Source organism: Hypanus sabinus, chromosome X1, assembly GCF_030144855.1.
Source record: "Hypanus sabinus isolate sHypSab1 chromosome X1, sHypSab1.hap1, whole genome shotgun sequence".
Taxonomy (NCBI): domain Eukaryota; kingdom Metazoa; phylum Chordata; class Chondrichthyes; order Myliobatiformes; family Dasyatidae; genus Hypanus; species Hypanus sabinus.
In genome coordinates, this window is record NC_082738.1 from 63,276,336 (window position 1) to 63,287,185 (window position 10,850).

The 10,850-nt window shown below is 40.6% G+C and overlaps 1 non-coding gene across 1 annotated transcript; it reads right to left on the reverse strand.

Moving 5' to 3' along the window:
• Positions 1-10,370: 10,370 nt before the first annotated feature.
• On the reverse strand, positions 10,371-10,442 carry trnac-gca (transfer RNA cysteine (anticodon GCA)). The gene has a single exon. It is a non-coding gene; the product is annotated as a tRNA-Cys (tRNA).
• Between the last annotated feature and the right edge of the window lie 408 nt (positions 10,443-10,850).

A 10,850-nucleotide genomic window follows, 5' to 3' on the forward strand; every position in this document is an offset into this window, starting at 1 on the left:
TAGATTTAATGTCCTGACAATAATTATCCAGTTAACAGATTAAATAATGAGATAAGACCAGGATTTGTTCCAATTCTTTGGATGCCATATTGTAAGTTAGTACAGCTAACTAATTGCAATGATCCAGATTAATCTAATGGGGTAATTGCGGACTGGGACGGCAAACACAGAGTAGACTTAAGTAATTCTAGGAACAGACAACATGGATCATTGGTATCTCTCTGTCTCCTCCTTGTCTGCTCAACAAGATTTGTACAAACATTACTTGCAGTGCCACCTCAATATTAACTCATCCAGATTTGATAATCTTAACCAAGGGACTAATAGTCTGCAAATAAAATGTGTTTGCTAATGTTTTTCTATCACTCTTAATACTTACGTTTGCCAGGAGGCTTATCATATGCATTTACTAAACTCTCTCTAAGCTTAATACCAACACTCCCGAAGACAATGCCACATAATCTCCACTACATTCCTGATTAACAGGATGGTATTCTCCAATTTTAGTTGCACTAAATTGATTGAGTTCAGCAAATTGTGTTCAGTTAATTTGGATGGATTTTGAAGCAGCAACCAATGCACCCTACAGCTGAAATGCATCAGTGAATCTATAGACCTTCAAACTCTTAGAGACCGGAGGTGGAGAGAGAACAGAGGAATTCCATAGGTTTAAGGTCATTGGAAAAAGCTGGTGGATGGAGAATGGGAAAGAATAAAGACTCTGATGAGAGGGAGAGGATGATTCAAAGTTTAAAGTAAATTCGTCATCAAAGTACATATATGTCACCGTACACTACCCTGACCCCTGAGATTCATTTTCTTGTGGGTATTCATTGTAGCTACAAAGAAACACAATGAAGAACTACACACAAAGATGAACAAACAACCAATATGCATAAAAAGACAAGCTTTGCGATTACAAAAAAGGACAAACAAACAAATAGATAGATAGATAAATAAATAAATAGATAGATAGATTTTACAGAGAGCATGAGTTGTAGAGTCCTTGAGTGGAATCAGTCCAGAGTTAGGGTGAGTGAAATTATCCTTGCTGGTTCAGGAGCCTGATGGTTGAGGGGTAATAATTGTTCCTGAATCTGGAGGTGTGGGATCTAAGGTTTCTGAACCTTTTTCCCAATGGCAGCAGTGAAAAGAGTTTGTGGCCTGAATGGTGGGGGTCCATAATGATGGATGCTGTTTTCTTGTAGTAGTGCTCCTTGTAGATGTGCTCAATAGTGGGGAGGGCTTTTCCTGAGATGTACTAGACTGTATTCACTACTTTTAGTAGTCTATTCCATTCATGGGCATTGTTGCTTCCATACCAGGCCATGATACAACCAATCAGGATACTCTCCACTGTGCATCAATAGAAGTTTGTCAAAGTTTGAGATGACATGCTGAATCTGTGCAAACTTCTCTGAAAGTAGAAGAGAGGGTGTGAAAGTTTTGATAGAACCCCACTTCAGAGATGTCCACTCTATCAGTATGGGCCAACCCCAGGTTAGTAACAGACAATTCATGGTCATCTGTACATATGAGCAAGCAACCATAGTATTAATAAAAGTTCAATGCACATGCATATTGTAGTTCCTGGTTACCTTTCTCTTTCCACATCTAGTAATTGCTCTTTCTTTTCAGTCTTGTGTTTTTGATACCACTCAAAGTTTAAGTTCAAAGTTGAAAGTAAATCCATTTTCAAAAGGCGATGCCCAAAAAGGCAGCATCTATCTTCAAAGATCCCCATCACCTAGGACATGCCCTCTTCTCATTGCTACTATTAGGGAGAGGTACTGGAACCTGAAGACACACACTCTTAATATTCCAGGAACAGCTTCTTCCCTATCGCCATCAGATTTCTGAATGGTCCATGAACCCATGAACTCGACTTCACTATTCCTGATTTGCACATTTGCACTATTATTTATTTGTTTTTATTCAACGATCAAGGACCAGCTTTATTCATCACATGTATTAGGAATTTGCTGTTCTGTGTTGTTTGGTCAAGGTGCAACATGCAACAAAAAACAAAATCCAACAATTGTAAAGTATAATTTGTTATATTGTATTATTATTATTATGAAATTTCAACTGTTATATTGTATTATTAATATTGTAACTTATAGTAATTTGTTATGCCTGCACTATACTGCTGCCACAAGACAACTTTCTCAACAAATAAACCTGCTTCTGATTCTGATTTCGATTAGTATCCTATCGTTACAGTGCATACCCTTGCCTTGTTTGCCTTCCCCAGTGTTTTGCTTCACACTTCTCTGGGCAGTACAGTTGTCTCAAACACCTGCTTCATCAGTGACCTTCCTTTCATCATAAGGTCAGAGGTAGGTCACATTCTGGCATGGTCTGATAAATTGCAAAGAACAAATGCCCCAAGAAACACTGGGCAGTACCCATCTTCAACAGAGATAATTGAATGAGCTACGCTTCACTTTCAAAGCCATTACCATTGCCGATCAATAGCCCGGGGGCCAACACTCACTAGATACTCAGGATGGTGTGTACCTGGAATGAGCTGCCAGAGGAAATGTTTGGAGATGGGTACAATTGCAATATTTAAGGGACATTTGGATAGGAACATGGAGTCAAGGGGCTTGGAGAGTTATGGGCCAAATGCAGGCAACTGGGACTTGCAGGGAGGATACTGTGGTCAGCATGGACCAGTTGGGCCAAAGGGTGGACAGAGGAAATGTTTCTATGCTGTATTATTCAATGCCTCTGTGACTGGCCACGTTAATGGTATGAGTCAAGAGCAGGTCAGAGGATAGGTATTCTATGGCGAGTGACTCACTTTGACACCCCAAGGCCTTTCCATCACCTGTGAAGCACAAGTCAACACTGTGATGAAATACTTTCCACTTACCTGGATGAATGCCGGGCAGCATGGTGGTATTGCAGTAACATAACACTTTATAGCACCAGGTGTAATTTACTTATATTATTTAGCGATACAGTGAAGAGCGATACCGTGCAAGGACAGTGAGGTACAGGTACAATGCTGGCCTTTTCGGCAATCCCTGTATCCATAAAATCAACATTTAAAAATATAATCCATTTTCCATTTCTTTATCTATCTGACCAAAATATTGGTATCCTTCTGTAGTGTAGAACTTTCTTTCTCACTTCTGACCAAACTATGATTGTTGGTAATACCTGCAAAATACAGCTTGACACTTAAGCCAAATCATTTACACTCAGTGGCTACTTTATTCAGTACACCTGTACACCTCATTTGCTCATTAATGCAAATATTTAATCAGCCAATCATGTGGCAGCAACTCAATGCAGAAAAACATACGGACATGGTCAAGCGGTTCAGTTGTTGTTCAGACCAAACATCAGAATGGAAGAAGAAATGTGATCTAAGTGACTTTGACCCTGGAGTGATTGTTGGTGCCAGACAGGGTGGTTTGAGTATCTCAGAAACTGCTGATCTCCTGGGATTTTCATGCACAACAGCCTCTAGAGCAGGCATGGGCAAACTACGGCCTGCGGGCCATATGCGGCCCGTTAAGCTTTTTAATCTGGCTCGCAGAACTTGATGAAATTATATTAATAAACCTTGTTAACATTTCTTCCCCGCAATTCTGGCGTTTTCCCAATAGATGACGCACTGTATATACATTGACCTTTGTTGAGGTGCAGCGTATTACTCCACATTTGCGCTTTACTCTTTGTTTGGCTCGACCTATTTGTGTGACCTATCAGCGTCATGAACATCAACAAAGCCAGCCACAGATCCAAGTTAACTGACCAACACCTCAGATCCATCCTGAGAATCGCCACAACAAAACTAAATCCAGACTTTGATGCGCTGGCTAAAAAGGGAGACCAACAACACTGTTCCCACTGAAATTAAAAATAAGTTTCTTCGTTGTGTTATGTAAAAAATGCATTTGAAAATATTTTTTTCAATGAGCCTTACATGTTACATGTCATTTCTGTTAAGTGATGGACATGAGTAGTGCGCAGGTGCACGTACGTTCTCAAAATAAAAAATGCGCACCAGATCAAATAACGTGCTCCGCATACTGGCGCGCTGTCACTGTTCTGTCTTTGTGCTGGTCGTTGTTGAGTTTTGGCACAGGGGACAATTGAATAAGAAGGAGCAGGACAAGTAGACCTGCATCTCCTACCGTTTTTGAAATAAAGACAGTCAGGAGGAGAGTGATGATGATAATATCTTGAAGGATAACAGAATTTTCAGTGCTTTAAAATAATAACTGTTACTATTAAAAAAGCTGTATTTTATTCATTTAATTTTCAGTGTTTTAAAAGTCATTTCAATAAATAGCTAAATACCATGGGACTTCAAAGACAGATATTTTGTTGTAATGCATTTGTTAATTTTCAATTGAAATTAAAGCACATGTTTTCTACATATCCCATGATATTTTATTCTCTTATGAGGTGTATTACCAAAACACTCCGTCCATCTGCTCCTGGTCCGGCCCTGCTGTCAAATTTTAGAACCCTTTGTGGCCCACAAGTCAAAAAGTTTGCCCACCCCTGCTCTAGAGTTTACAGAGAATGGTGCAAAAAACAAATAACATCCAGTGAGCTGCAGATCTGTTGGTGAAAATGCCTTGTTCATTAGAGAGGAATGGCCAGACTGGTTCATGCTGACAGGAAGGTGACAGTAACTCAAGAAAATATGTGTTGCAACTATGAACAGCGTCTCTGAATGCATAACCATAAAGTGGATAGGCTACAGCAGCAGAAGACCGCAAACATATACTTAGTGGCCACTTTATTAGGTACCTCCTGTATAGAAACAGCAGGAACAAAGGACCTGGCCCTATAAAGACCCAGAATGCACCGTTTCCAGTCACGCTCTTAACATTTTCCCACTGGTGTTATTGATTGACTTCCCCTCATATCCCCGCACTGCTAGTATGCATAGAGTCATCGAGAGGTAAAGTATAGAACTGGGCTTTTCAGCCCAGTGAGACTGTGCCATCTATCCATCCATCAAGCAGCCATTTGAACAAATCTCATTTTATTCTCCCCACATTCCCATACCTAAGAAAGGACGTACTGGCATTAGAGGGTCCAGAGGAGGTTTACAAGAATGATCCCAGGAATGAAAGGGTCAGCATATGAGGAGCATATATGAGGGCCCTGGGTCTGTACTTGTTAGAGTTTAAGGTAGTGAATCTGTAGAATTCATTACCACACAGACCGCTGTGGAGGCCAAGCCATTTGAGAGAGAATGCAGTGCAGGAAAACAATAAGGTGAAAGATCATAATAAGGTAAATTGTGAGGTCAAGAATGCCATTTATCATACTAGGAGACCATTCTGTCTTATAACAGTGACGTCCAGCCTCCCCTCCATGGATTCTGTCTATACTTCTCACTGCCTCAGTTATGCAGCCAACAAAATTAACAACCCCACCTGCTGGGTTTTTCATATTTCAATAATACTTAAGTAATATTGTAAATATATTTTTTGATCAAGCGTTCTTTGTTGTTTACATAATGCATTATCACATCACTACGTCATACAAGCGTAAAAATGAATGGACATGAGTTATTTTCCAGCTCCCTTGTTTTTGTTTCAATTAGTTTTTATATTTCGGGGGTTACAAAACATAATATTTCTCATCCCAGACTACCATCAGGCAGAATATGCGAAAGCCTGAAAGCGCATACCACCAGGCTTCTACCTCAAGATTGGGTCAATTACACCTAAATTCACTGGCTTTTAAAAGGAACTCAGAGCAATCTATAACATTCTAAAAGAACAAGAAGAATTAGATGTAGGGAATGCCATTGTACAGACACAACAAATTGGTGACAAGTATGAATCTGAATGTCAGTGAATATCACCAACTGCACCGACAGTTACGAGACGACAGAATTTGGAGGAAGGGAGAGAGACAGTGAGTGGGAAGAGTCAACCAATACAGACAAGGCGGTCATGGATGCTAGAAAGGGCACCTGAGTAACAGTGCACAGTACACAGTAAGAGATGCACAACTAGCAAAGCTAAAGTGAAAATAATGTGCCGATGACTTTAGTCAGGCAAGCTGACAAATTTGATAGTGCTAATGAGGACTGGGAATCGTATGTCAAGAGGAGGGAACTGCATTGTAATGCTATCAACATGGATGAGGAAAATAAATTCTCTATTACTTCTCAGCTTAATGGGTGCCAGAACGTACAGTCTCTTATGCAAATTAGTAACTCCTGAAAAGCCAGCAAGCAAGACATTCAACAAAATAGTTGAAGTTTTACAAAATCACTTGAGATTTTGAAATTTTACATACAAAACTATTAGTAATAGCTGAGAGATTTAGCTTTCACAGAAGTAACCAGTCCAAGGATGAGTGTATTTCTGAATACATTGCAGAACTACGCAAACCTTCACAATATTGTGACTTTAGAAATAGACTCTCTGATGTATTAAGGGACAGGCCTGTATGTGGCATGCATAATCAAAGGACTCAAAAGAAGTACTGTCAGAAAGAGACCTAACCTTGGAACGGGCATTGACCATTGCAATATCAACGGAGACTGCAACAAAGGATGCATCAGAACTACAGAAAAAGAGTTTAGAATGTGAAAAGCACAAAGTGCCCCTGAATGGTGCAAAAGCCAAAAATGTTATCAATGTGGCAAATCTTCTCATGACTGTTGGTTCAAAGATAAAGTTTGCAGAAAGTGTCACAGACAAGGCCACATAGAGAGAGTGTGCAAGGCAGACAAAAAGCACAGCCAAAGAAAAAGACAACACTGAGTGAAATCTTTCAAACACAAAACTAAACAAATGCATGAAGTGACTGAATGTGAAACTGAGTCAGACAACACAGAGTCTGACAAATGTGAGCTGTCATGCCTAGAACTGCATAGCATTACTGAAGCAGATTACAAAATCATATGGATCACAACAGACATATCTGGTGTAAAACTAAAAATGGAGCTGGATACAGGGTCAGCTCTGTCTACACTGACTACAACAGACTGTTTTCTAAGCTGCCATTAGAAAAGAACTTGGTGATGCTAAAGACCTGCACAGCTGAAAAAGTGCCTCTCAAAGGCAAACTGAAAGTGGATGCGATATATGGAGGCAAAGCACAGCAGTTAGAGGTTTACGTGCTGAAAAGTGGAGGGCCAGCACTTTTCATACATGAGCAGTTGAGAAAAATCCAACTAGAATGGAACACAGTCAAAGCTCTCAATGTTTCATCAATAGGCAATGGCAGCCCAAACGGTACCACTAACCAGAGACTGTCACAGCTCAAGTGACAGGTCAAAGTGAGAAGGTCTTTGAGAAGGGGATTGGTAAACTCAAAGGCACGAAGGCCAGAATTGAACCAGATGAAGTAGTAACACCAGGATTCCATAAAGCATGTCCAGTGCCTTATGCACTACATCCTAAAGAGAATGCTGAACTTCAAAGCTTGGAGGCATCTGGCATTCTCTCCAAGGTTGAGAGGAGTAATTAGGCCATGCCCATTGTCCTGGTGATCAAGAAAAGGAAGGTTGGAGCTGTTCGCATATGTGGGGATTTCAAAGTGAGCATCAACCCAGTGCAGCGTACTGTGCAGTATCCCCTGCCATGAATAAAAGACAGTATTTCGGCTTTGGCAGGTGGGGAGAGGTTTTCATAGATTGACAATCCTATGCAAATATAAATCGAGGAGTCAAGCAGGAAGTTCCTCACAATCAACGCTCACAAGGGACTGTTCCAGTATAATTGTCTCATCGATGGCGTCGCATCAGCTCCAACAAATTGGCAAAGAGCAATGGACCAAGTGCTCCAAGATATCCCAGGAACACAACATTACCTTGATGACATCATCCTGACTGGCAAGAATGATGGAGAACCTTGGTAAAGTGCTTACCAAGCAGAGTGAGCATGGTGTGCATGCAAAGAGAGAGAAGTGTGTTTTTCAAGAATGAAATCTCATATTGTGGACATGTCATTGACAAGTATGGCTTACATGCAGTAAGTCACAAGAGAAGACTGAAGCAGTGCTGCAGGCACTCAAACAGGAAAATGTGCTCAGGTAATACTTGGGCCTTGTAAACTATGACCACCGGTTTCTTCCAAATCTTGCTACAGTGCTAAACCCATTAAATGCAAAGTGGAAGTGGTCAGGTGAACTGCTCACCCATTATGACTTATCTCAAGTCAAGTCAAGTCAAGTCACTTTTTATTGTCATTTCAACCATAAACTGCTGGTACAGTACACAGTGAAAATGAAACAACGTTCCTCCAGGACCCTGGTGCTACATGAAACAACACAAAACTACACAAGACTATGTGAGGCAATACAAGGTGACACTAGACTACATAAAACAACACAAAAATGACACTAGACTACAGACCTACACAGGACTACATAAAGTGCACAAAGTGCAGGGCAATACAACAATTAATTAATTAATAGACAAGACAATAGGCACAATAGAGGACAAATTTCAATATAATAATAAATGATGTAGATGTCATTCTAGACTCTGAGTATTGAGGAGTCTGATGGCTTGGGGAGAGAACCTGTTGCACAGTCTGGTCGTGAGAGCCCGAATGCTTCGGTACCTTTTGCCAGATGTCAGGAGGGAGAAGAGTTTGTGTGAGGGGTGCGTGGGGTCCTTCATAATGCTGTTTGCTTTGCGGGTGCAGTGTGTGGTGTAAATGTCTGTAATGGCGGGAAGAGAGATCCCGATGATCTTCTCAGCTGACCTCACTATCCGCTGCAGGATCTTGCAATCCAAGATGGTGCAATTCCTGAACCAGGCAGTGATGCAGCTGCTCAGGATGCTCTCGATACATCCTCTGTAAAATGTAGTGAGGATGGGGGTTGGGAGATGGGCTTTTCTCAGCCTTCGCAGAAAGTAGAAACGCTGCTGGGTTTTCTTGGCTATGGAGTTGGTGCTGAGGGACCAGGTGAGATTCTCCGTCAGGTGAACTCCAAAAAATTTGGTGCTCTTAACAATCTCAACAGAAGAGCCATCAATGTTGAGCGGAGAGTGATCACTCAGTGCTCTCCTGAAATCAAGAACCATCAGATACTGGCTGCTCAGTAATGCTTTGTTACATATACAGTTTTATGTTACATTAATCTGAAGGGGGAGGAAGTATAGTTGTACAGACACAACAGGGAGGATGTTACTTGTTGGATCTGAAAATGGTGAATCGCAGATCCAGAAGATCACACATCGAGTTGGAACCACAAAAGTCAGTGGAAGCCATGCTTCCATGCTTCATGCTTTCCAGGAGGTAGCTATATAATTGTTCATGTTAAAGAAAGATCAAGGATCAACTTTATTCACTATATGCATTTACATGAATTAAGAATTTGCTGTGGTGTGCTGGTCAGGGTGCAACATGCAACAAAATTCAACAAATGGTACCGTAGCGTTTAGCACGTCGCTTATGTTTAGCACATTCGAGGCGTCAGAGTTCAGAGTTTAATTTTGGCGCTGTCTGTAAGGGGTTTGTATGTTCTTCTCATGACTGTGTAGGTTTCTTCTGGATGTTCTGGTTTCATCTCACAGTTCAAAGATGTTAGTAGTTTAATTTGTCATTGTAAATTTTCCTGTGATTAGGCTAGTGTTTGTGGTTTGCTGGGTGGTACGGCTTGTTAGGCCAGAAGGTTCTATTTTGTGTTTATCTATTATTTTTACATATATATATTATATATTTTTATTTATATATTTTGTTTATTCTGTATATTTATTTATCTAAATAAATAAATTATAAAGAATAAAGAATTACATAAAAAAGTAAAGTGAGAGGTTAAAGTACAGGTATAGAATAAGATGTGCATAAATACATAAATACCAGTGAGTATCTACAATGTAAGCAACATTATAAAAAATAGTTCAAAGCATCTACAGACAGTGCAGTGCAGTGATGAGGGTATTAGATAGGGCGGATGGCTAACCAGAATGGTTGATCACATTAGCTGCCTGGGGGAAGAAATTTTTAGGAAATGTGATTTTTGTTTTAATACCCAAACGCTCATTGGAAAAGGCTGTTGGCAGGGTGGATAGTGTCCAAAATAACTTTTTTCTGCTCATTTCTTTGTCCTGGATACATACAAGTCCTGCAGTAATGGTAGACTGCAGCTAATGACCCTTTCTGCTGACCTGACAGATCACTGTAGTTTTGTGAGAGGGTTCTGCATCAAAGCAGTGACGTGAGTGATGTGAGGATGCTTTACATGATGACAGTGTAGAATTGTATCAATATATTCTGGGGTAAATGGAAAATAGTGTTGTGGAAAATGGAAAAATGGAAAAAGAAAATCTGGGGTTATACAAAGGAAGGATGAACAAGGGACTGAAGAGGATAGGTCTGAAAGGTTGAGTAGCCTTCTTCAGTTTTAGTGTCACTTATGAAAAGAGGGGGCACCTGGATTTGAACCAGGGACCTCTTGATCTGCAGTCAAATGCTCTACCACTGAGCTATACCCCCTGATGAAATAAAAACTATTGTATTTTAAATAAACAGTAGATACGATTACAATCTTATTGCCAAAGTTTACAGCATTAATTGTGCTGCTGTGTGGCAGATTGTGATTACATTGCCGTTCAGTGGAATGCACACTATCACAGAGCTGTTGGCAGAGCTGTGACCCCTCCCCAATGGTTCTCAGTCACTAATTATCAGGCCGAGAGGAAAGAGATTAAAGATCATCCGAGAAAAAGAAACAACTTTCCATTGACTCCTGGGCTCAGTGTTGTTCAGAGTAAAGGAGCAGCATTGGGAAGGCTATCTAGCTCAGTACTATTGTCTATACTTCTCAGTGCCTCAATAAATCAACCAGCATAGCCAACGACGAATCCACCCCGGATGTTCTCTCTTCTCCCCACTCCCATTGGG